The sequence below is a fragment of the Microcebus murinus genome, chromosome 1 (genome assembly GCF_040939455.1).
Source record: "Microcebus murinus isolate Inina chromosome 1, M.murinus_Inina_mat1.0, whole genome shotgun sequence".
Lineage (NCBI taxonomy): Eukaryota > Metazoa > Chordata > Mammalia > Primates > Cheirogaleidae > Microcebus > Microcebus murinus.
In genome coordinates, this window is record NC_134104.1 from 164,985,326 (window position 1) to 165,009,291 (window position 23,966).

At 64.2% G+C, this 23,966-nt stretch overlaps 7 pseudogenes; all 7 read right to left on the minus strand.

Moving 5' to 3' along the window:
* Positions 1-636: 636 nt before the first annotated feature.
* On the minus strand, positions 637-755 carry LOC142875530 (uncharacterized; annotated as a pseudogene).
* A 3,504-nt stretch (positions 756-4,259) lies between these two features.
* On the minus strand, positions 4,260-4,378 carry LOC142875531 (uncharacterized; annotated as a pseudogene).
* Positions 4,379-7,884: 3,506 nt separating this feature from the next.
* On the minus strand, positions 7,885-8,003 carry LOC142875532 (uncharacterized; annotated as a pseudogene).
* Positions 8,004-11,505: 3,502 nt separating this feature from the next.
* LOC142875533 (uncharacterized) lies at positions 11,506-11,624 on the minus strand (annotated as a pseudogene).
* Positions 11,625-15,106: 3,482 nt separating this feature from the next.
* LOC142875534 (uncharacterized) lies at positions 15,107-15,225 on the minus strand (annotated as a pseudogene).
* Positions 15,226-18,743: 3,518 nt separating this feature from the next.
* LOC142875536 (uncharacterized) lies at positions 18,744-18,862 on the minus strand (annotated as a pseudogene).
* Positions 18,863-22,399: 3,537 nt separating this feature from the next.
* LOC142875537 (uncharacterized) lies at positions 22,400-22,518 on the minus strand (annotated as a pseudogene).
* Between the last annotated feature and the right edge of the window lie 1,448 nt (positions 22,519-23,966).

Genomic DNA, 23,966 nt, shown 5'->3' on the forward strand with positions numbered 1-23,966 from the left:
CGACCTTAACACTGGTACCCCCACAATACGCTGGAACCACATGAGAGGTATATGAATGAGAACACAGGGGGGAGGGGGGCACGGGCAACACATGTCACCTGAATACTTGTACTCCCATCATCTGCTTGAAAAGAGAGAGAAAAGAAAATGCAATAATAGAGGTAAGAGACACTTTTTAAAAATAATGAATCCGAAGAGAAAAGTAAAAGGAGGCCTGTGGAGCAGGTCTGGGTGTGACTCCGGATCCCCCAACATCAGGTGCCACCACCAAAGATTCCTGCGTGGAGCCCATAGAACCCCCAAAAGCAACGGGACGAGTTCTGGTCACATACTCCCTCAAAATGACATCCTGGCCTTCTTCTGGAACTCCCTCCCCTCTCAGACTCTCAAGGTTTCCTCCAGCGTGTCGGTTCCCACAGAGCAGACCTTTGGTCTGAGACCTGACAGTCCAGATGCCACGCATGCTGCCGCGTGGCGGCGGTGTCGCGGCTTGGGACAAGAGGAGGCCCCACGGTGCGGGCTGGGGCGCCAGGCACCGCGGCGGGCGCTGAGGGTTGGGGTCACCCCCACCCCGGGCCGCCGCCGCGCTCCCAGAAAGGGGACAGAACAAGAGGCAAAAAAAAAAAAAAAAGAAGCAGCCTGTGGCACCCGGTATTCCCAGGCGGTCTCCCATCCAAGTACTAACCGGGCCCGACCCTGCTTAGCTTCCGAGACCAGAGGAGATCGGGGGCGTTCAGGGTGGTGTGGCCCTAGACGGCGGCGGAGGGCGCCCCTGCCCCGCTCAAGAAGCCAAGCCTCTCTGCGCTTTTCCCCCGCCGCCGCCGCCGCCGCCGCCGCCGCCGCCGCCGCCGCCGCCGCCGCCGCCTCCCGCCCCAGGCCCCGCGCCGGGCCGGGCCTGTTGAGTTCGCCGGCCGGGTCCCGCGGGCTCCCAGGGACGGGGGTGATGGGCGGGGCGGGGCGGGGGGCTGTCTCTCTATACACACACACACACACTCACACTCACTCACACTCACACAAGATGCGCCTCCACGGCTAGACTCGCCAAGGTGGAGCCCTCCCAGCCCCCCTCGTCTCCTCGCCCGGCCTCCTTCACCTACCCGCTGCCCACCCCCGGCGCGTCGCCGCCGCTGACGCTGACTGCGCACGCACGCGCGCGGCGCTCGCCCTTTGACCCCAGCCAGGGGCCGCCCTCCCCCACAACCCCTTTCAGCTGCGCCCCCCCTCGCCCTGTGGGTGGGCTGCCGCCTATTCCCCCGGGCCAGGGCTGGGGCACAGCGCAAGGGGGAGGGGAGCCAGTGTATGGGGCGTCTCTCTCTGGGGATGTGTCCCATGGGTGGGGTGGGGTGGCGTGGTCTGTGGGGCGCTGAAGAAATCAGTCCCCTCCATCTCCTACCTCTGGAAAACGCCCCAGCCCGTGGAGAACCGCCGGCACCGCTTCGTGGGGGCCGGGACCCTCCTCTGTGTCCTCCTGTGGCCCAGTCCAAGGGGCCTGGGCCTGGCCGGGGCTGCATTGGACCCCAACCACCCTGGCGTGTGGACTCGCTAAAAATCGGCCATTAGATATTGGATTCCAGCTTCATTGAGGTCATTTCACTAATGAGTGCACCGGAAAGAGTTTCCTAATCCATCTGTGAGGGTGGCAACTGAAAGAGAATTTGAAAGCTGACAGAATAGGCGAGGGAAGGCATAGGAGATTTCCACACCCAGCAAGGAAGCCTTTCCCGAAATGGAAGAAAGAAACGAGCAAACAGAGACACCGGTAGCCCGCCCGGAAAAGAGTCTGCCCCCGAGAGAAAGCACCCTGACCAGGTTCACCCGTGGGTGGGTGGCGAGCTAGCGGCGTTCAGAAGAGCGAGGCCCGCAGTCTGTGCGGAAGACACCTGCACTCGGGTGTGTGTGGCGGCCCGATTCACAAGCAGCTCTAGATGTTAAACCAAGGAGAAGCCAGGGAGTTCCCAACGCCCCAGGTGTCCTCAGCCCACGACTGGCTGCTGTGGGAATGCGAAGCCCGGCTCCTTGTCTCAGAGCGGGGTTCCCAGGAGGATCAGGCTGAAGCTGGGACTTGGCCTCAAAGTGTCCCCTCGCATGGCCACCCCCTTCCCCTTCCTGCTCCTCTACTCCTGGTGCCCCTCCATCCAGGGGCCAGACCTTAAAGAGTCACCGCAAGAGAATCCTGGTCCCAAAGGAGCCTTCTGGGGGACCGGTGCTGAGAGAGGTTGTGGGCATGGCCCGCTGGGGCTCTGCCCGACCCAGGGCTGAGAGATGCCACCTCCCAGCTCTGGGTCCCTGCAGGAAGTGTTGGCAAGCACAGGGCCAGTCCCCCAAAGGCCCAGGTGCAGGGAGCCCAGGCCAAGCAGCCTGTGGAAGAAGCCACTTGCCGTGCCACCCCGGGAACAGGACTGCAGGCCCCGGCCCTTCCCACCTCCTCCTCCTCCTCCTCCTCCCCCCCGCACTCCCCCCCCCCCCCCCCGGACATGGCACAGGGCTCAGAGACACCTCAGACTCTTGCTACCCAAGGTGCAAAGGGCATCAGTTGCTCCTCCAACCCCCCCGCCCAGCAGACCACGTTGTCCAGCCAGCCCCCGGGCCTCCCTGGGGTGCCCAGCACAAAAGTGCAGACACCCACCGGACCCTCAGTCTCAGCTTTCGGATGTTTTTGCCACTCTAAGGACCCGCAGGCCCGCTGGGCCTTCGGGCAGGACAGAGAGCCCCGGGATCCGACGTGGAGAGCTGCGTGTACGTACGTCCCCATCAGGAGGCGGTCCCCACCTCCGCGGCTCTCCCCTTGCGGGGAGCGGCAGCCCAGCCGGCAGCCGCAGGGCCTCAGGGAAGACACCAGGCTGGGCCCCCGCGGCACAGCGGGGGCACGTCCCCCGCACTCACGGGACTTAGGGACGGCTGCTGGAGACTGCTGCGGCCACCCTGCTGCCGGGTTTCTGGAGGGCTTCCTGGAAGCAGCGTCCACACCAAGCCCTTGGAAGGCCCAGGCGACGGAGGAGCCGGTCAGGCAGGGGCCGAGGACGGTGAGAGGCCGGGCGGGAAGGAGCATGTCAGGCAGGGGCAGAGGACGGTGACAGGCCGGGCGGGGAGGAGCCGGTCAGGCCGGGGGCCCAGGACAGTGACGGGCCTGGCCGGGGAGGAGTGCGTCAGGCAGGGGCAGAGGAGACGGGCTGGGTAAGGGTTAGGGTGACAGTTAGGGCACAATTCACAATCGCAAAGACGTGGAAGCGACCCGAGTGCCCATCCATCCAGGAGTGCATTAATAAAATGTGGCGCGTGGACACCACGGAGTGCCATTCGGCTGTGAGGAGCAGCGGTGAGAGGGCACCTCTCGTGTTCTCCTGGCCAGAGCTGGAGCCCGTTCCAGTAAGCCAAGTATCCCAAGAATGGACACACGAGCACCACGTGAGCGCGCTCACCAGCAAATTGGTACGAACGGATGGACACCTAAGTGGACGGAGAGGAATCACCTTCATCGGGTGGGTGTCGGGCGGGTGGGGGGAGGGGATGGGCATCCACATCCATTAGGAATGGGGTGGGTGCGCACCGACTGGGGGATGGGCGCACTTGAAGCTCTGACCCCAGGGGGGGAGGCTTGGAGAGGGCAACTGTACCCGACCTTAACACTGGTACCCCCACAATACGCTGGAACCACATGAGAGGTATATGAATGAGAACACAGGGGGGAGGGGGGCACGGGCAACACATGTCACCTGAATACTTGTACTCCCATCATCTGCTTGAAAAGAGAGAGAAAAGAAAATGCAATAATAGAGGTAAGAGACACTTTTTAAAAATAATGAATCCGAAGAGAAAAGTAAAAGGAGGCCTGTGGAGCAGGTCTGGGTGTGACTCCGGATCCCCCAACATCAGGTGCCACCACCAAAGATTCCTGCGTGGAGCCCATAGAACCCCCAAAAGCAACGGGACGAGTTCTGGTCACATACTCCCTCAAAATGACATCCTGGCCTTCTTCTGGAACTCCCTCCCCTCTCAGACTCTCAAGGTTTCCTCCAGCGTGTCGGTTCCCACAGAGCAGACCTTTGGTCTGAGACCTGACAGTCCAGATGCCACGCATGCTGCCGCGTGGCGGCGGTGTCGCGGCTTGGGACAAGAGGAGGCCCCACGGTGCGGGCTGGGGCGCCAGGCACCGCGGCGGGCGCTGAGGGTTGGGGTCACCCCCACCCCGGGCCGCCGCCGCGCTCCCAGAAAGGGGACAGAACAAGAGGCAAAAAAAAAAAAAAAAAAAAAAAAGAAGCAGCCTGTGGCACCCGGTATTCCCAGGCGGTCTCCCATCCAAGTACTAACCGGGCCCGACCCTGCTTAGCTTCCGAGACCAGAGGAGATCGGGGGCGTTCAGGGTGGTGTGGCCCTAGACGGCGGCGGAGGGCGCCCCTGCCCCGCTCAAGAAGCCAAGCCTCTCTGCGCTTTTCCCCCGCCGCCGCCGCCGCCGCCGCCGCCGCCGCCGCCGCCGCCGCCGCCGCCGCCGCCGCCTCCCGCCCCAGGCCCCGCGCCGGGCCGGGCCTGTTGAGTTCGCCGGCCGGGTCCCGCGGGCTCCCAGGGACGGGGGTGATGGGCGGGGCGGGGCGGGGGGCTGTCTCTCTATACACACACACACACACTCACACTCACTCACACTCACACAAGATGCGCCTCCACGGCTAGACTCGCCAAGGTGGAGCCCTCCCAGCCCCCCTCGTCTCCTCGCCCGGCCTCCTTCACCTACCCGCTGCCCACCCCCGGCGCGTCGCCGCCGCTGACGCTGACTGCGCACGCACGCGCGCGGCGCTCGCCCTTTGACCCCAGCCAGGGGCCGCCCTCCCCCACAACCCCTTTCAGCTGCGCCCCCCCTCGCCCTGTGGGTGGGCTGCCGCCTATTCCCCCGGGCCAGGGCTGGGGCACAGCGCAAGGGGGAGGGGAGCCAGTGTATGGGGCGTCTCTCTCTGGGGATGTGTCCCATGGGTGGGGTGGGGTGGCGTGGTCTGTGGGGCGCTGAAGAAATCAGTCCCCTCCATCTCCTACCTCTGGAAAACGCCCCAGCCCGTGGAGAACCGCCGGCACCGCTTCGTGGGGGCCGGGACCCTCCTCTGTGTCCTCCTGTGGCCCAGTCCAAGGGGCCTGGGCCTGGCCGGGGCTGCATTGGACCCCAACCACCCTGGCGTGTGGACTCGCTAAAAATCGGCCATTAGATATTGGATTCCAGCTTCATTGAGGTCATTTCACTAATGAGTGCACCGGAAAGAGTTTCCTAATCCATCTGTGAGGGTGGCAACTGAAAGAGAATTTGAAAGCTGACAGAATAGGCGAGGGAAGGCATAGGAGATTTCCACACCCAGCAAGGAAGCCTTTCCCGAAATGGAAGAAAGAAACGAGCAAACAGAGACACCGGTAGCCCGCCCGGAAAAGAGTCTGCCCCCGAGAGAAAGCACCCTGACCAGGTTCACCCGTGGGTGGGTGGCGAGCTAGCGGCGTTCAGAAGAGCGAGGCCCGCAGTCTGTGCGGAAGACACCTGCACTCGGGTGTGTGTGGCGGCCCGATTCACAAGCAGCTCTAGATGTTAAACCAAGGAGAAGCCAGGGAGTTCCCAACGCCCCAGGTGTCCTCAGCCCACGACTGGCTGCTGTGGGAATGCGAAGCCCGGCTCCTTGTCTCAGAGCGGGGTTCCCAGGAGGATCAGGCTGAAGCTGGGACTTGGCCTGAAAGTGTCCCCTCGCATGGCCACCCCCTTCCCCTTCCTGCTCCTCTACTCCTGGTGCCCCTCCATCCAGGGGCCAGACCTTAAAGAGTCACCGCAAGAGAATCCTGGTCCCAAAGGAGCCTTCTGGGGGACCGGTGCTGAGAGAGGTTGTGGGCATGGCCCGCTGGGGCTCTGCCCGACCCAGGGCTGAGAGATGCCACCTCCCAGCTCTGGGTCCCTGCAGGAAGTGTTGGCAAGCACAGGGCCAGTCCCCCAAAGGCCCAGGTGCAGGGAGCCCAGGCCAAGCAGCCTGTGGAAGAAGCCACTTGCCGTGCCACCCCGGGAACAGGACTGCAGGCCCCGGCCCTTCCCACCTCCTCCTCCTCCTCCTCCTCCCCCCCGCACTCCCCCCCCCCCCGGACATGGCACAGGGCTCAGAGACACCTCAGACTCTTGCTACCCAAGGTGCAAAGGGCATCAGTTGCTCCTCCAACCCCCCCGCCCAGCAGACCACGTTGTCCAGCCAGCCCCCGGGCCTCCCTGGGGTGCCCAGCACAAAAGTGCAGACACCCACCGGACCCTCAGTCTCAGCTTTCGGATGTTTTTGCCACTCTAAGGACCCGCAGGCCCGCTGGGCCTTCGGGCAGGACAGAGAGCCCCGGGATCCGACGTGGAGAGCTGCGTGTACGTACGTCCCCATCAGGAGGCGGTCCCCACCTCCGCGGCTCTCCCCTTGCGGGGAGCGGCAGCCCAGCCGGCAGCCGCAGGGCCTCAGGGAAGACACCAGGCTGGGCCCCCGCGGCACAGCGGGGGCACGTCCCCCGCACTCACGGGACTTAGGGACGGCTGCTGGAGACTGCTGCGGCCACCCTGCTGCCGGGTTTCTGGAGGGCTTCCTGGAAGCAGCGTCCACACCAAGCCCTTGGAAGGCCCAGGCGACGGAGGAGCCGGTCAGGCAGGGGCCGAGGACGGTGAGAGGCCGGGCGGGAAGGAGCATGTCAGGCAGGGGCAGAGGACGGTGACAGGCCGGGCGGGGAGGAGCCGGTCAGGCCGGGGGCCCAGGACAGTGACGGGCCTGGCCGGGGAGGAGTGCGTCAGGCAGGGGCAGAGGAGACGGGCTGGGTAAGGGTTAGGGTGACAGTTAGGGCACAATTCACAATCGCAAAGACGTGGAAGCGACCCGAGTGCCCATCCATCCAGGAGTGCATTAATAAAATGTGGCGCGTGGACACCACGGAGTGCCATTCGGCTGTGAGGAGCAGCGGTGAGAGGGCACCTCTCGTGTTCTCCTGGCCAGAGCTGGAGCCCGTTCCAGTAAGCCAAGTATCCCAAGAATGGACACACGAGCACCACGTGAGCGCGCTCACCAGCAAATTGGTACGAACGGATGGACACCTAAGTGGACGGAGAGGAATCACCTTCATCGGGTGGGTGTCGGGCGGGTGGGGGGAGGGGATGGGCATCCACATCCATTAGGAATGGGGTGGGTGCGCACCGACTGGGGGATGGGCGCACTTGAAGCTCTGACCCCAGGGGGGGAGGCTTGGAGAGGGCAACTGTACCCGACCTTAACACTGGTACCCCCACAATACGCTGGAACCACATGAGAGGTATATGAATGAGAACACAGGGGGGAGGGGGGCACGGGCAACACATGTCACCTGAATACTTGTACTCCCATCATCTGCTTGAAAAGAGAGAGAAAAGAAAATGCAATAATAGAGGTAAGAGACACTTTTTAAAAATAATGAATCCGAAGAGAAAAGTAAAAGGAGGCCTGTGGAGCAGGTCTGGGTGTGACTCCGGATCCCCCAACATCAGGTGCCACCACCAAAGATTCCTGCGTGGAGCCCATAGAACCCCCAAAAGCAACGGGACGAGTTCTGGTCACATACTCCCTCAAAATGACATCCTGGCCTTCTTCTGGAACTCCCTCCCCTCTCAGACTCTCAAGGTTTCCTCCAGCGTGTCGGTTCCCACAGAGCAGACCTTTGGTCTGAGACCTGACAGTCCAGATGCCACGCATGCTGCCGCGTGGCGGCGGTGTCGCGGCTTGGGACAAGAGGAGGCCCCACGGTGCGGGCTGGGGCGCCAGGCACCGCGGCGGGCGCTGAGGGTTGGGGTCACCCCCACCCCGGGCCGCCGCCGCGCTCCCAGAAAGGGGACAGAACAAGAGGCAAAAAAAAAAAAAAAAAAAAAAAAGAAGCAGCCTGTGGCACCCGGTATTCCCAGGCGGTCTCCCATCCAAGTACTAACCGGGCCCGACCCTGCTTAGCTTCCGAGACCAGAGGAGATCGGGGGCGTTCAGGGTGGTGTGGCCCTAGACGGCGGCGGAGGGCGCCCCTGCCCCGCTCAAGAAGCCAAGCCTCTCTGCGCTTTTCCCCCGCCGCCGCCGCCGCCGCCGCCGCCGCCGCCGCCGCCGCCGCCGCCGCCGCCGCCTCCCGCCCCAGGCCCCGCGCCGGGCCGGGCCTGTTGAGTTCGCCGGCCGGGTCCCGCGGGCTCCCAGGGACGGGGGTGATGGGCGGGGCGGGGCGGGGGGCTGTCTCTCTATACACACACACACACACTCACACTCACTCACACTCACACAAGATGCGCCTCCACGGCTAGACTCGCCAAGGTGGAGCCCTCCCAGCCCCCCTCGTCTCCTCGCCCGGCCTCCTTCACCTACCCGCTGCCCACCCCCGGCGCGTCGCCGCCGCTGACGCTGACTGCGCACGCACGCGCGCGGCGCTCGCCCTTTGACCCCAGCCAGGGGCCGCCCTCCCCCACAACCCCTTTCAGCTGCGCCCCCCCTCGCCCTGTGGGTGGGCTGCCGCCTATTCCCCCGGGCCAGGGCTGGGGCACAGCGCAAGGGGGAGGGGAGCCAGTGTATGGGGCGTCTCTCTCTGGGGATGTGTCCCATGGGTGGGGTGGGGTGGCGTGGTCTGTGGGGCGCTGAAGAAATCAGTCCCCTCCATCTCCTACCTCTGGAAAACGCCCCAGCCCGTGGAGAACCGCCGGCACCGCTTCGTGGGGGCCGGGACCCTCCTCTGTGTCCTCCTGTGGCCCAGTCCAAGGGGCCTGGGCCTGGCCGGGGCTGCATTGGACCCCAACCACCCTGGCGTGTGGACTCGCTAAAAATCGGCCATTAGATATTGGATTCCAGCTTCATTGAGGTCATTTCACTAATGAGTGCACCGGAAAGAGTTTCCTAATCCATCTGTGAGGGTGGCAACTGAAAGAGAATTTGAAAGCTGACAGAATAGGCGAGGGAAGGCATAGGAGATTTCCACACCCAGCAAGGAAGCCTTTCCCGAAATGGAAGAAAGAAACGAGCAAACAGAGACACCGGTAGCCCGCCCGGAAAAGAGTCTGCCCCCGAGAGAAAGCACCCTGACCAGGTTCACCCGTGGGTGGGTGGCGAGCTAGCGGCGTTCAGAAGAGCGAGGCCCGCAGTCTGTGCGGAAGACACCTGCACTCGGGTGTGTGTGGCGGCCCGATTCACAAGCAGCTCTAGATGTTAAACCAAGGAGAAGCCAGGGAGTTCCCAACGCCCCAGGTGTCCTCAGCCCACGACTGGCTGCTGTGGGAATGCGAAGCCCGGCTCCTTGTCTCAGAGCGGGGTTCCCAGGAGGATCAGGCTGAAGCTGGGACTTGGCCTCAAAGTGTCCCCTCGCATGGCCACCCCCTTCCCCTTCCTGCTCCTCTACTCCTGGTGCCCCTCCATCCAGGGGCCAGACCTTAAAGAGTCACCGCAAGAGAATCCTGGTCCCAAAGGAGCCTTCTGGGGGACCGGTGCTGAGAGAGGTTGTGGGCATGGCCCGCTGGGGCTCTGCCCGACCCAGGGCTGAGAGATGCCACCTCCCAGCTCTGGGTCCCTGCAGGAAGTGTTGGCAAGCACAGGGCCAGTCCCCCAAAGGCCCAGGTGCAGGGAGCCCAGGCCAAGCAGCCTGTGGAAGAAGCCACTTGCCGTGCCACCCCGGGAACAGGACTGCAGGCCCCGGCCCTTCCCACCTCCTCCTCCTCCTCCTCCTCCCCCCCGCACTCCCCCCTCCCCGGACATGGCACAGGGCTCAGAGACACCTCAGACTCTTGCTACCCAAGGTGCAAAGGGCATCAGTTGCTCCTCCAACCCCCCCGCCCAGCAGACCACGTTGTCCAGCCAGCCCCCGGGCCTCCCTGGGGTGCCCAGCACAAAAGTGCAGACACCCACCGGACCCTCAGTCTCAGCTTTCGGATGTTTTTGCCACTCTAAGGACCCGCAGGCCCGCTGGGCCTTCGGGCAGGACAGAGAGCCCCGGGATCCGACGTGGAGAGCTGCGTGTACGTACGTCCCCATCAGGAGGCGGTCCCCACCTCCGCGGCTCTCCCCTTGCGGGGAGCGGCAGCCCAGCCGGCAGCCGCAGGGCCTCAGGGAAGACACCAGGCTGGGCCCCCGCGGCACAGCGGGGGCACGTCCCCCGCACTCACGGGACTTAGGGACGGCTGCTGGAGACTGCTGCGGCCACCCTGCTGCCGGGTTTCTGGAGGGCTTCCTGGAAGCAGCGTCCACACCAAGCCCTTGGAAGGCCCAGGCGACGGAGGAGCCGGTCAGGCAGGGGCCGAGGACGGTGAGAGGCCGGGCGGGAAGGAGCATGTCAGGCAGGGGCAGAGGACGGTGACAGGCCGGGCGGGGAGGAGCCGGTCAGGCCGGGGGCCCAGGACAGTGACGGGCCTGGCCGGGGAGGAGTGCGTCAGGCAGGGGCAGAGGAGACGGGCTGGGTAAGGGTTAGGGTGACAGTTAGGGCACAATTCACAATCGCAAAGACGTGGAAGCGACCCGAGTGCCCATCCATCCAGGAGTGCATTAATAAAATGTGGCGCGTGGACACCACGGAGTGCCATTCGGCTGTGAGGAGCAGCGGTGAGAGGGCACCTCTCGTGTTCTCCTGGCCAGAGCTGGAGCCCGTTCCAGTAAGCCAAGTATCCCAAGAATGGACACACGAGCACCACGTGAGCGCGCTCACCAGCAAATTGGTACGAACGGATGGACACCTAAGTGGACGGAGAGGAATCACCTTCATCGGGTGGGTGTCGGGCGGGTGGGGGGAGGGGATGGGCATCCACATCCATTAGGAATGGGGTGGGTGCGCACCGACTGGGGGATGGGCGCACTTGAAGCTCTGACCCCAGGGGGGGAGGCTTGGAGAGGGCAACTGTACCCGACCTTAACACTGGTACCCCCACAATACGCTGGAACCACATGAGAGGTATATGAATGAGAACACAGGGGGGAGGGGGGCACGGGCAACACATGTCACCTGAATACTTGTACTCCCATCATCTGCTTGAAAAGAGAGAGAAAAGAAAATGCAATAATAGAGGTAAGAGACACTTTTTAAAAATAATGAATCCGAAGAGAAAAGTAAAAGGAGGCCTGTGGAGCAGGTCTGGGTGTGACTCCGGATCCCCCAACATCAGGTGCCACCACCAAAGATTCCTGCGTGGAGCCCATAGAACCCCCAAAAGCAACGGGACGAGTTCTGGTCACATACTCCCTCAAAATGACATCCTGGCCTTCTTCTGGAACTCCCTCCCCTCTCAGACTCTCAAGGTTTCCTCCAGCGTGTCGGTTCCCACAGAGCAGACCTTTGGTCTGAGACCTGACAGTCCAGATGCCACGCATGCTGCCGCGTGGCGGCGGTGTCGCGGCTTGGGACAAGAGGAGGCCCCACGGTGCGGGCTGGGGCGCCAGGCACCGCGGCGGGCGCTGAGGGTTGGGGTCACCCCCACCCCGGGCCGCCGCCGCGCTCCCAGAAAGGGGACAGAACAAGAGGCAAAAAAAAAAAAAAAAAAAAAAAAGAAGCAGCCTGTGGCACCCGGTATTCCCAGGCGGTCTCCCATCCAAGTACTAACCGGGCCCGACCCTGCTTAGCTTCCGAGACCAGAGGAGATCGGGGGCGTTCAGGGTGGTGTGGCCCTAGACGGCGGCGGAGGGCGCCCCTGCCCCGCTCAAGAAGCCAAGCCTCTCTGCGCTTTTCCCCCGCCGCCGCCGCCGCCGCCGCCGCCGCCGCCGCCTCCCGCCCCAGGCCCCGCGCCGGGCCGGGCCTGTTGAGTTCGCCGGCCGGGTCCCGCGGGCTCCCAGGGACGGGGGTGATGGGCGGGGCGGGGCGGGGGGCTGTCTCTCTATACACACACACACACACTCACACTCACTCACACTCACACAAGATGCGCCTCCACGGCTAGACTCGCCAAGGTGGAGCCCTCCCAGCCCCCCTCATCTCCTCGCCCGGCCTCCTTCACCTACCCGCTGCCCACCCCCGGCGCGTCGCCGCCGCTGACGCTGACTGCGCACGCACGCGCGCGGCGCTCGCCCTTTGACCCCAGCCAGGGGCCGCCCTCCCCCACAACCCCTTTCAGCTGCGCCCCCCCTCGCCCTGTGGGTGGGCTGCCGCCTATTCCCCCGGGCCAGGGCTGGGGCACAGCGCAAGGGGGAGGGGAGCCAGTGTATGGGGCGTCTCTCTCTGGGGATGTGTCCCATGGGTGGGGTGGGGTGGCGTGGTCTGTGGGGCGCTGAAGAAATCAGTCCCCTCCATCTCCTACCTCTGGAAAACGCCCCAGCCCGTGGAGAACCGCCGGCACCGCTTCGTGGGGGCCGGGACCCTCCTCTGTGTCCTCCTGTGGCCCAGTCCAAGGGGCCTGGGCCTGGCCGGGGCTGCATTGGACCCCAACCACCCTGGCGTGTGGACTCGCTAAAAATCGGCCATTAGATATTGGATTCCAGCTTCATTGAGGTCATTTCACTAATGAGTGCACCGGAAAGAGTTTCCTAATCCATCTGTGAGGGTGGCAACTGAAAGAGAATTTGAAAGCTGACAGAATAGGCGAGGGAAGGCATAGGAGATTTCCACACCCAGCAAGGAAGCCTTTCCCGAAATGGAAGAAAGAAACGAGCAAACAGAGACACCGGTAGCCCGCCCGGAAAAGAGTCTGCCCCCGAGAGAAAGCACCCTGACCAGGTTCACCCGTGGGTGGGTGGCGAGCTAGCGGCGTTCAGAAGAGCGAGGCCCGCAGTCTGTGCGGAAGACACCTGCACTCGGGTGTGTGTGGCGGCCCGATTCACAAGCAGCTCTAGATGTTAAACCAAGGAGAAGCCAGGGAGTTCCCAACGCCCCAGGTGTCCTCAGCCCACGACTGGCTGCTGTGGGAATGCGAAGCCCGGCTCCTTGTCTCAGAGCGGGGTTCCCAGGAGGATCAGGCTGAAGCTGGGACTTGGCCTCAAAGTGTCCCCTCGCATGGCCACCCCCTTCCCCTTCCTGCTCCTCTACTCCTGGTGCCCCTCCATCCAGGGGCCAGACCTTAAAGAGTCACCGCAAGAGAATCCTGGTCCCAAAGGAGCCTTCTGGGGGACCGGTGCTGAGAGAGGTTGTGGGCATGGCCCGCTGGGGCTCTGCCCGACCCAGGGCTGAGAGATGCCACCTCCCAGCTCTGGGTCCCTGCAGGAAGTGTTGGCAAGCACAGGGCCAGTCCCCCAAAGGCCCAGGTGCAGGGAGCCCAGGCCAAGCAGCCTGTGGAAGAAGCCACTTGCCGTGCCACCCCGGGAACAGGACTGCAGGCCCCGGCCCTTCCCACCTCCTCCTCCTCCTCCTCCTCCCCCCCGCACTCCCCCCTCCCCGGACATGGCACAGGGCTCAGAGACACCTCAGACTCTTGCTACCCAAGGTGCAAAGGGCATCAGTTGCTCCTCCAACCCCCCCGCCCAGCAGACCACGTTGTCCAGCCAGCCCCCGGGCCTCCCTGGGGTGCCCAGCACAAAAGTGCAGACACCCACCGGACCCTCAGTCTCAGCTTTCGGATGTTTTTGCCACTCTAAGGACCCGCAGGCCCGCTGGGCCTTCGGGCAGGACAGAGAGCCCCGGGATCCGACGTGGAGAGCTGCGTGTACGTACGTCCCCATCAGGAGGCGGTCCCCACCTCCGCGGCTCTCCCCTTGCGGGGAGCGGCAGCCCAGCCGGCAGCCGCAGGGCCTCAGGGAAGACACCAGGCTGGGCCCCCGCGGCACAGCGGGGGCACGTCCCCCGCACTCACGGGACTTAGGGACGGCTGCTGGAGACTGCTGCGGCCACCCTGCTGCCGGGTTTCTGGAGGGCTTCCTGGAAGCAGCGTCCACACCAAGCCCTTGGAAGGCCCAGGCGACGGAGGAGCCGGTCAGGCAGGGGCCGAGGACGGTGAGAGGCCGGGCGGGAAGGAGCATGTCAGGCAGGGGCAGAGGACGGTGACAGGCCGGGCGGGGAGGAGCCGGTCAGGCCGGGGGCCCAGGACAGTGACGGGCCTGGCCGGGGAGGAGTGCGTCAGGCAGGGGCAGAGGAGACGGGCTGGGTAAGGGTTAGGGTGACAGTTAGGGCACAATTCACAATCGCAAAGACGTGGAAGCGACCCGAGTGCCCATCCATCCAGGAGTGCATTAATAAAATGTGGCGCGTGGACACCACGGAGTGCCATTCGGCTGTGAGGAGCAGCGGTGAGAGGGCGCCTCTCGTGTTCTCCTGGCCAGAGCTGGAGCCCGTTCCAGTAAGCCAAGTATCCCAAGAATGGACACACGAGCACCACGTGAGCGCGCTCACCAGCAAATTGGTACGAACGGATGGACACCTAAGTGGACGGAGAGGAATCACCTTCATCGGGTGGGTGTCGGGCGGGTGGGGGGAGGGGATGGGCATCCACATCCATTAGGAATGGGGTGGGTGCGCACCGACTGGGGGATGGGCGCACTTGAAGCTCTGACCCCAGGGGGGGAGGCTTGGAGAGGGCAACTGTACCCGACCTTAACACTGGTACCCCCACAATACGCTGGAACCACATGAGAGGTATATGAATGAGAACACAGGGGGGAGGGGGGCACGGGCAACACATGTCACCTGAATACTTGTACTCCCATCATCTGCTTGAAAAGAGAGAGAAAAGAAAATGCAATAATAGAGGTAAGAGACACTTTTTAAAAATAATGAATCCGAAGAGAAAAGTAAAAGGAGGCCTGTGGAGCAGGTCTGGGTGTGACTCCGGATCCCCCAACATCAGGTGCCACCACCAAAGATTCCTGCGTGGAGCCCATAGAACCCCCAAAAGCAACGGGACGAGTTCTGGTCACATACTCCCTCAAAATGACATCCTGGCCTTCTTCTGGAACTCCCTCCCCTCTCAGACTCTCAAGGTTTCCTCCAGCGTGTCGGTTCCCACAGAGCAGACCTTTGGTCTGAGACCTGACAGTCCAGATGCCACGCATGCTGCCGCGTGGCGGCGGTGTCGCGGCTTGGGACAAGAGGAGGCCCCACGGTGCGGGCTGGGGCGCCAGGCACCGCGGCGGGCGCTGAGGGTTGGGGTCACCCCCACCCCGGGCCGCCGCCGCGCTCCCAGAAAGGGGACAGAACAAGAGGCAAAAAAAAAAAAAAAAAAAAAAAAAGAAGCAGCCTGTGGCACCCGGTATTCCCAGGCGGTCTCCCATCCAAGTACTAACCGGGCCCGACCCTGCTTAGCTTCCGAGACCAGAGGAGATCGGGGGCGTTCAGGGTGGTGTGGCCCTAGACGGCGGCGGAGGGCGCCCCTGCCCCGCTCAAGAAGCCAAGCCTCTCTGCGCTTTTCCCCCGCCGCCGCCGCCGCCGCCGCCGCCGCCGCCGCCGCCGCCGCCGCCGCCGCCGCCGCCGCCGCCGCCTCCCGCCCCAGGCCCCGCGCCGGGCCGGGCCTGTTGAGTTCGCCGGCCGGGTCCCGCGGGCTCCCAGGGACGGGGGTGATGGGCGGGGCGGGGCGGGGGGCTGTCTCTCTATACACACACACACACACTCACACTCACTCACACTCACACAAGATGCGCCTCCACGGCTAGACTCGCCAAGGTGGAGCCCTCCCAGCCCCCCTCGTCTCCTCGCCCGGCCTCCTTCACCTACCCGCTGCCCACCCCCGGCGCGTCGCCGCCGCTGACGCTGACTGCGCACGCACGCGCGCGGCGCTCGCCCTTTGACCCCAGCCAGGGGCCGCCCTCCCCCACAACCCCTTTCAGCTGCGCCCCCCCTCGCCCTGTGGGTGGGCTGCCGCCTATTCCCCCGGGCCAGGGCTGGGGCACAGCGCAAGGGGGAGGGGAGCCAGTGTATGGGGCGTCTCTCTCTGGGGATGTGTCCCATGGGTGGGGTGGGGTGGCGTGGTCTGTGGGGCGCTGAAGAAATCAGTCCCCTCCATCTCCTACCTCTGGAAAACGCCCCAGCCCGTGGAGAACCGCCGGCACCGCTTCGTGGGGGCCGGGACCCTCCTCTGTGTCCTCCTGTGGCCCAGTCCAAGGGGCCTGGGCCTGGCCGGGGCTGCATTGGACCCCAACCACCCTGGCGTGTGGACTCGCTAAAAATCGGCCATTAGATATTGGATTCCAGCTTCATTGAGGTCATTTCACTAATGAGTGCACCGGAAAGAGTTTCCTAATCCATCTGTGAGGGTGGCAACTGAAAGAGAATTTGAAAGCTGACAGAATAGGCGAGGGAAGGCATAGGAGATTTCCACACCCAGCAAGGAAGCCTTTCCCGAAATGGAAGAAAGAAACGAGCAAACAGAGACACCGGTAGCCCGCCCGGAAAAGAGTCTGCCCCCGAGAGAAAGCACCCTGACCAGGTTCACCCGTGGGTGGGTGGCGAGCTAGCGGCGTTCAGAAGAGCGAGGCCCGCAGTCTGTGCGGAAGACACCTGCACTCGGGTGTGTGTGGCGGCCCGATTCACAAGCAGCTCTAGATGTTAAACCAAGGAGAAGCCAGGGAGTTCCCAACGCCCCAGGTGTCCTCAGCCCACGACTGGCTGCTGTGGGAATGCGAAGCCCGGCTCCTTGTCTCAGAGCGGGGTTCCCAGGAGGATCAGGCTGAAGCTGGGACTTGGCCTCAAAGTGTCCCCTCGCATGGCCACCCCCTTCCCCTTCCTGCTCCTCTACTCCTGGTGCCCCTCCATCCAGGGGCCAGACCTTAAAGAGTCACCGCAAGAGAATCCTGGTCCCAAAGGAGCCTTCTGGGGGACCGGTGCTGAGAGAGGTTGTGGGCATGGCCCGCTGGGGCTCTGCCCGACCCAGGGCTGAGAGATGCCACCTCCCAGCTCTGGGTCCCTGCAGGAAGTGTTGGCAAGCACAGGGCCAGTCCCCCAAAGGCCCAGGTGCAGGGAGCCCAGGCCAAGCAGCCTGTGGAAGAAGCCACTTGCCGTGCCACCCCGGGAACAGGACTGCAGGCCCCGGCCCTTCCCACCTCCTCCTCCTCCTCCTCCTCCCCCCCGCACTCCCCCCTCCCCGGACATGGCACAGGGCTCAGAGACACCTCAGACTCTTGCTACCCAAGGTGCAAAGGGCATCAGTTGCTCCTCCAACCCCCCCGCCCAGCAGACCACGTTGTCCAGCCAGCCCCCGGGCCTCCCTGGGGTGCCCAGCACAAAAGTGCAGACACCCACCGGACCCTCAGTCTCAGCTTTCGGATGTTTTTGCCACTCTAAGGACCCGCAGGCCCGCTGGGCCTTCGGGCAGGACAGAGAGCCCCGGGATCCGACGTGGAGAGCTGCGTGTACGTACGTCCCCATCAGGAGGCGGTCCCCACCTCCGCGGCTCTCCCCTTGCGGGGAGCGGCAGCCCAGCCGGCAGGCAGCCGCAGGGCCTCAGGGAAGACACCAGGCTGGGCCCCCGCGGCACAGCGGGGGCACGTCCCCCGCACTCACGGGACTTAGGGACGGCTGCTGGAGACTGCTGCGGCCACCCTGCTGCCGGGTTTCTGGAGGGCTTCCTGGAAGCAGCGTCCACACCAAGCCCTTGGAAGGCCCAGGCGACGGAGGAGCCGGTCAGGCAGGGGCCGAGGACGGTGAGAGGCCGGGCGGGAAGGAGCATGTCAGGCAGGGGCAGAGGACGGTGACAGGCCGGGCGGGGAGGAGCCGGTCAGGCCGGGGGCCCAGGACAGTGACGGGCCTGGCCGGGGAGGAGTGCGTCAGGCAGGGGCAGAGGAGACGGGCTGGGTAAGGGTTAGGGTGACAGTTAGGGCACAATTCACAATCGCAAAGACGTGGAAGCGACCCGAGTGCCCATCCATCCAGGAGTGCATTAATAAAATGTGGCGCGTGGACACCACGGAGTGCCATTCGGCTGTGAGGAGCAGCGGTGAGAGGGCACCTCTCGTGTTCTCCTGGCCAGAGCTGGAGCCCGTTCCAGTAAGCCAAGTATCCCAAGAATGGACACACGAGCACCACGTGAGCGCGCTCACCAGCAAATTGGTACGAACGGATGGACACCTAAGTGGACGGAGAGGAATCACCTTCATCGGGTGGGTGTCGGGCGGGTGGGGGGAGGGGATGGGCATCCACATCCATTAGGAATGGGGTGGGTGCGCACCGACTGGGGGATGGGCGCACTTGAAGCTCTGACCCCAGGGGGGGAGGCTTGGAGAGGGCAACTGTACCCGACCTTAACACTGGTACCCCCACAATACGCTGGAACCACATGAGAGGTATATGAATGAGAACACAGGGGGGAGGGGGGCACGGGCAACACATGTCACCTGAATACTTGTACTCCCATCATCTGCTTGAAAAGAGAGAGAAAAGAAAATGCAATAATAGAGGTAAGAGACACTTTTTAAAAATAATGAATCCGAAGAGAAAAGTAAAAGGAGGCCTGTGGAGCAGGTCTGGGTGTGACTCCGGATCCCCCAACATCAGGTGCCACCACCAAAGATTCCTGCGTGGAGCCCATAGAACCCCCAAAAGCAACGGGACGAGTTCTGGTCACATACTCCCTCAAAATGACATCCTGGCCTTCTTCTGGAACTCCCTCCCCTCTCAGACTCTCAAGGTTTCCTCCAGCGTGTCGGTTCCCACAGAGCAGACCTTTGGTCTGAGACCTGACAGTCCAGATGCCACGCATGCTGCCGCGTGGCGGCGGTGTCGCGGCTTGGGACAAGAGGAGGCCCCACGGTGCGGGCTGGGGCGCCAGGCACCGCGGCGGGCGCTGAGGGTTGGGGTCACCCCCACCCCGGGCCGCCGCCGCGCTCCCAGAAAGGGGACAGAACAAGAGGCAAAAAAAAAAAAAAAAAAAAAGAAGAAGCAGCCTGTGGCACCCGGTATTCCCAGGCGGTCTCCCATCCAAGTACTAACCGGGCCCGACCCTGCTTAGCTTCCGAGACCAGAGGAGATCGGGGGCGTTCAGGGTGGTGTGGCCCTAGACGGCGGCGGAGGGCGCCCCTGCCCCGCTCAAGAAGCCAAGCCTCTCTGCGCTTTTCCCCCGCCGCCGCCGCCGCCGCCGCCGCCGCCGCCGCCGCCGCCGCCGCCGCCGCCGCCGCCGCCGCCGCCGCCGCCGCCGCCGCCGCCGCCGCCTCCCGCCCCAGGCCCCGCGCCGGGCCGGGCCTGTTGAGTTCGCCGGCCGGGTCCCGCGGGCTCCCAGGGACGGGGGTGATGGGCGGGGCGGGGCGGGGGGCTGTCTCTCTATACACACACACACACTCACACTCACTCACACTCACACAAGATGCGCCTCCACGGCTAGACTCGCCAAGGTGGAGCCCTCCCAGCCCCCCTCGTCTCCTCGCCCGGCCTCCTTCACCTACCCGCTGCCCACCCCCGGCGCGTCGCCGCCGCTGACGCTGACTGCGCACGCACGCGCGCGGCGCTCGCCCTTTGACCCCAGCCAGGGGCCGCCCTCCCCCACAACCCCTTTCAGCTGCGCCCCCCCTCGCCCTGTGGGTGGGCTGCCGCCTATTCCCCCGGGCCAGGGCTGGGGCACAGCGCAAGGGGGAGGGGAGCCAGTGTATGGGGCGTCTCTCTCTGGGGATGTGTCCCATGGGTGGGGTGGGGTGGCGTGGTCTGTGGGGCGCTGAAGAAATCAGTCCCCTCCATCTCCTACCTCTGGAAAACGCCCCAGCCCGTGGAGAACCGCCGGCACCGCTTCGTGGGGGCCGGGACCCTCCTCTGTGTCCTCCTGTGGCCCAGTCCAAGGGGCCTGGGCCTGGCCGGGGCTGCATTGGACCCCAACCACCCTGGCGTGTGGACTCGCTAAAAATCGGCCATTAGATATTGGATTCCAGCTTCATTGAGGTCATTTCACTAATGAGTGCACCGGAAAGAGTTTCCTAATCCATCTGTGAGGGTGGCAACTGAAAGAGAATTTGAAAGCTGACAGAATAGGCGAGGGAAGGCATAGGAGATTTCCACACCCAGCAAGGAAGCCTTTCCCGAAATGGAAGAAAGAAACGAGCAAACAGAGACACCGGTAGCCCGCCCGGAAAAGAGTCTGCCCCCGAGAGAAAGCACCCTGACCAGGTTCACCCGTGGGTGGGTGGCGAGCTAGCGGCGTTCAGAAGAGCGAGGCCCGCAGTCTGTGCGGAAGACACCTGCACTCGGGTGTGTGTGGCGGCCCGATTCACAAGCAGCTCTAGATGTTAAACCAAGGAGAAGCCAGGGAGTTCCCAACGCCCCAGGTGTCCTCAGCCCACGACTGGCTGCTGTGGGAATGCGAAGCCCGGCTCCTTGTCTCAGAGCGGGGTTCCCAGGAGGATCAGGCTGAAGCTGGGACTTGGCCTCAAAGTGTCCCCTCGCATGGCCACCCCCTTCCCCTTCCTGCTCCTCTACTCCTGGTGCCCCTCCATCCAGGGGCCAGACCTTAAAGAGTCACCGCAAGAGAATCCTGGTCCCAAAGGAGCCTTCTGGGGGACCGGTGCTGAGAGAGGTTGTGGGCATGGCCCGCTGGGGCTCTGCCCGACCCAGGGCTGAGAGATGCCACCTCCCAGCTCTGGGTCCCTGCAGGAAGTGTTGGCAAGCACAGGGCCAGTCCCCCAAAGGCCCAGGTGCAGGGAGCCCAGGCCAAGCAGCCTGTGGAAGAAGCCACTTGCCGTGCCACCCCGGGAACAGGACTGCAGGCCCCGGCCCTTCCCACCTCCTCCTCCTCCTCCTCCTCCCCCCCGCACTCCCCCCTCCCCGGACATGGCACAGGGCTCAGAGACACCTCAGACTCTTGCTACCCAAGGTGCAAAGGGCATCAGTTGCTCCTCCAACCCCCCCGCCCAGCAGACCACGTTGTCCAGCCAGCCCCCGGGCCTCCCTGGGGTGCCCAGCACAAAAGTGCAGACACCCACCGGACCCTCAGTCTCAGCTTTCGGATGTTTTTGCCACTCTAAGGACCCGCAGGCCCGCTGGGCCTTCGGGCAGGACAGAGAGCCCCGGGATCCGACGTGGAGAGCTGCGTGTACGTACGTCCCCATCAGGAGGCGGTCCCCACCTCCGCGGCTCTCCCCTTGCGGGGAGCGGCAGCCCAGCCGGCAGCCGCAGGGCCTCAGGGAAGACACCAGGCTGGGCCCCCGCGGCACAGCGGGGGCACGTCCCCCGCACTCACGGGACTTAGGGACGGCTGCTGGAGACTGCTGCGGCCACCCTGCTGCCGGGTTTCTGGAGGGCTTCCTGGAAGCAGCGTCCACACCAAGCCCTTGGAAGGCCCAGGCGACGGAGGAGCCGGTCAGGCAGGGGCCGAGGACGGTGAGAGGCCGGGCGGGAAGGAGCATGTCAGGCAGGGGCAGAGGACGGTGACAGGCCGGGCGGGGAGGAGCCGGTCAGGCCGGGGGCCCAGGACAGTGACGGGCCTGGCCGGGGAGGAGTGCGTCAGGCAGGGGCAGAGGAGACGGGCTGGGTAAGGGTTAGGGTGACAGTTAGGGCACAATTCACAATCGCAAAGACGTGGAAGCGACCCGAGTGCCCATCCATCCAGGAGTGCATTAATAAAATGTGGCGCGTGGACACCACGGAGTGCCATTCGGCTGTGAGGAGCAGCGGTGAGAGGGCGCCTCTCGTGTTCTCCTGGCCAGAGCTGGAGCCCGTTCCAGTAAGCCAAGTATCCCAAGAATGGACACACGAGCACCACGTGAGCGCGCTCACCAGCAAATTGGTACGAACGGATGGACACCTAAGTGGACGGAGAGGAATCACCTTCATCGGGTGGGTGTCGGGCGGGTGGGGGGAGGGGATGGGCATCCACATCCATTAGGAATGGGGTGGGTGCGCACCGACTGGGGGATGGGCGCACTTGAAGCTCTGACCCCAGGGGGGGAGGCTTGGAGAGGGCAACTGTACCCGACCTTAACACTGGTACCCCCACAATACGCTGGAACCACATGAGAGGTATATGAATGAGAACACAGGGGGGAGGGGGGCACGGGCAACACATGTCACCTGAATACTTGTACTCCCATCATCTGCTTGAAAAGAGAGAGAAAAGAAAATGCAATAATAGAGGTAAGAGACACTTTTTAAAAATAATGAATCCGAAGAGAAAAGTAAAAGGAGGCCTGTGGAGCAGGTCTGGGTGTGACTCCGGATCCCCCAACATCAGGTGCCACCACCAAAGATTCCTGCGTGGAGCCCATAGAACCCCCAAAAGCAACGGGACGAGTTCTGGTCACATACTCCCTCAAAATGACATCCTGGCCTTCTTCTGGAACTCCCTCCCCTCTCAGACTCTCAAGGTTTCCTCCAGCGTGTCGGTTCCCACAGAGCAGACCTTTGGTCTGAGACCTGACAGTCCAGATGCCACGCATGCTGCCGCGTGGCGGCGGTGTCGCGGCTTGGGACAAGAGGAGGCCCCACGGTGCGGGCTGGGGCGCCAGGCACCGCGGCGGGCGCTGAGGGTTGGGGTCACCCCCACCCCGGGCCGCCGCCGCGCTCCCAGAAAGGGGACAGAACAAGAGGCAAAAAAAAAAAAAAAAAAAAAAAAAGAAGCAGCCTGTGGCACCCGGTATTCCCAGGCGGTCTCCCATCCAAGTACTAACCGGGCCCGACCCTGCTTAGCTTCCGAGACCAGAGGAGATCGGGGGCGTTCAGGGTGGTGTGGCCCTAGACGGCGGCGGAGGGCGCCCCTGCCCCGCTCAAGAAGCCAAGCCTCTCTGCGCTTTTCCCCCGCCGCCGCCGCCGCCGCCGCCGCCGCCGCCGCCGCCGCCGCCGCCGCCGCCGCCGCCGCCGCCGCCGCCGCCGCCGCCTCCCGCCCCAGGCCCCGCGCCGGGCCGGGCCTGTTGAGTTCGCCGGCCGGGTCCCGCGGGCTCCCAGGGACGGGGGTGATGGGCGGGGCGGGGCGGGGGGCTGTCTCTCTATACACACACACACACACTCACACTCACTCACACTCACACAAGATGCGCCTCCACGGCTAGACTCGCCAAGGTGGAGCCCTCCCAGCCCCCCTCGTCTCCTCGCCCGGCCTCCTTCACCTACCCGCTGCCCACCCCCGGCGCGTCGCCGCCGCTGACGCTGACTGCGCACGCACGCGCGCGGCGCTCGCCCTTTGACCCCAGCCAGGGGCCGCCCTCCCCCACAACCCCTTTCAGCTGCGCCCCCCCTCGCCCTGTGGGTGGGCTGCCGCCTATTCCCCCGGGCCAGGGCTGGGGCACAGCGCAAGGGGGAGGGGAGCCAGTGTATGGGGCGTCTCTCTCTGGGGATGTGTCCCATGGGTGGGGTGGGGTGGCGTGGTCTGTGGGGCGCTGAAGAAATCAGTCCCCTCCATCTCCTACCTCTGGAAAACGCCCCAGCCCGTGGAGAACCGCCGGCACCGCTTCGTGGGGGCCGGGACCCTCCTCTGTGTCCTCCTGTGGCCCAGTCCAAGGGGCCTGGGCCTGGCCGGGGCTGCATTGGACCCCAACCACCCTGGCGTGTGGACTCGCTAAAAATCGGCCATTAGATATTGGATTCCAGCTTCATTGAGGTCATTTCACTAATGAGTGCACCGGAAAGAGTTTCCTAATCCATCTGTGAGGGTGGCAACTGAAAGAGAATTTGAAAGCTGACAGAATAGGCGAGGGAAGGCATAGGAGATTTCCACACCCAGCAAGGAAGCCTTTCCCGAAATGGAAGAAAGAAACGAGCAAACAGAGACACCGGTAGCCCGCCCGGAAAAGAGTCTGCCCCCGAGAGAAAGCACCCTGACCAGGTTCACCCGTGGGTGGGTGGCGAGCTAGCGGCGTTCAGAAGAGCGAGGCCCGCAGTCTGTGCGGAAGACACCTGCACTCGGGTGTGTGTGGCGGCCCGATTCACAAGCAGCTCTAGATGTTAAACCAAGGAGAAGCCAGGGAGTTCCCAACGCCCCAGGTGTCCTCAGCCCACGACTGGCTGCTGTGGGAATGCGAAGCCCGGCTCCTTGTCTCAGAGCGGGGTTCCCAGGAGGATCAGGCTGAAGCTGGGACTTGGCCTCAAAGTGTCCCCTCGCATGGCCACCCCCTTCCCCTTCCTGCTCCTCTACTCCTGGTGCCCCTCCATCCAGGGGCCAGACCTTAAAGAGTCACCGCAAGAGAATCCTG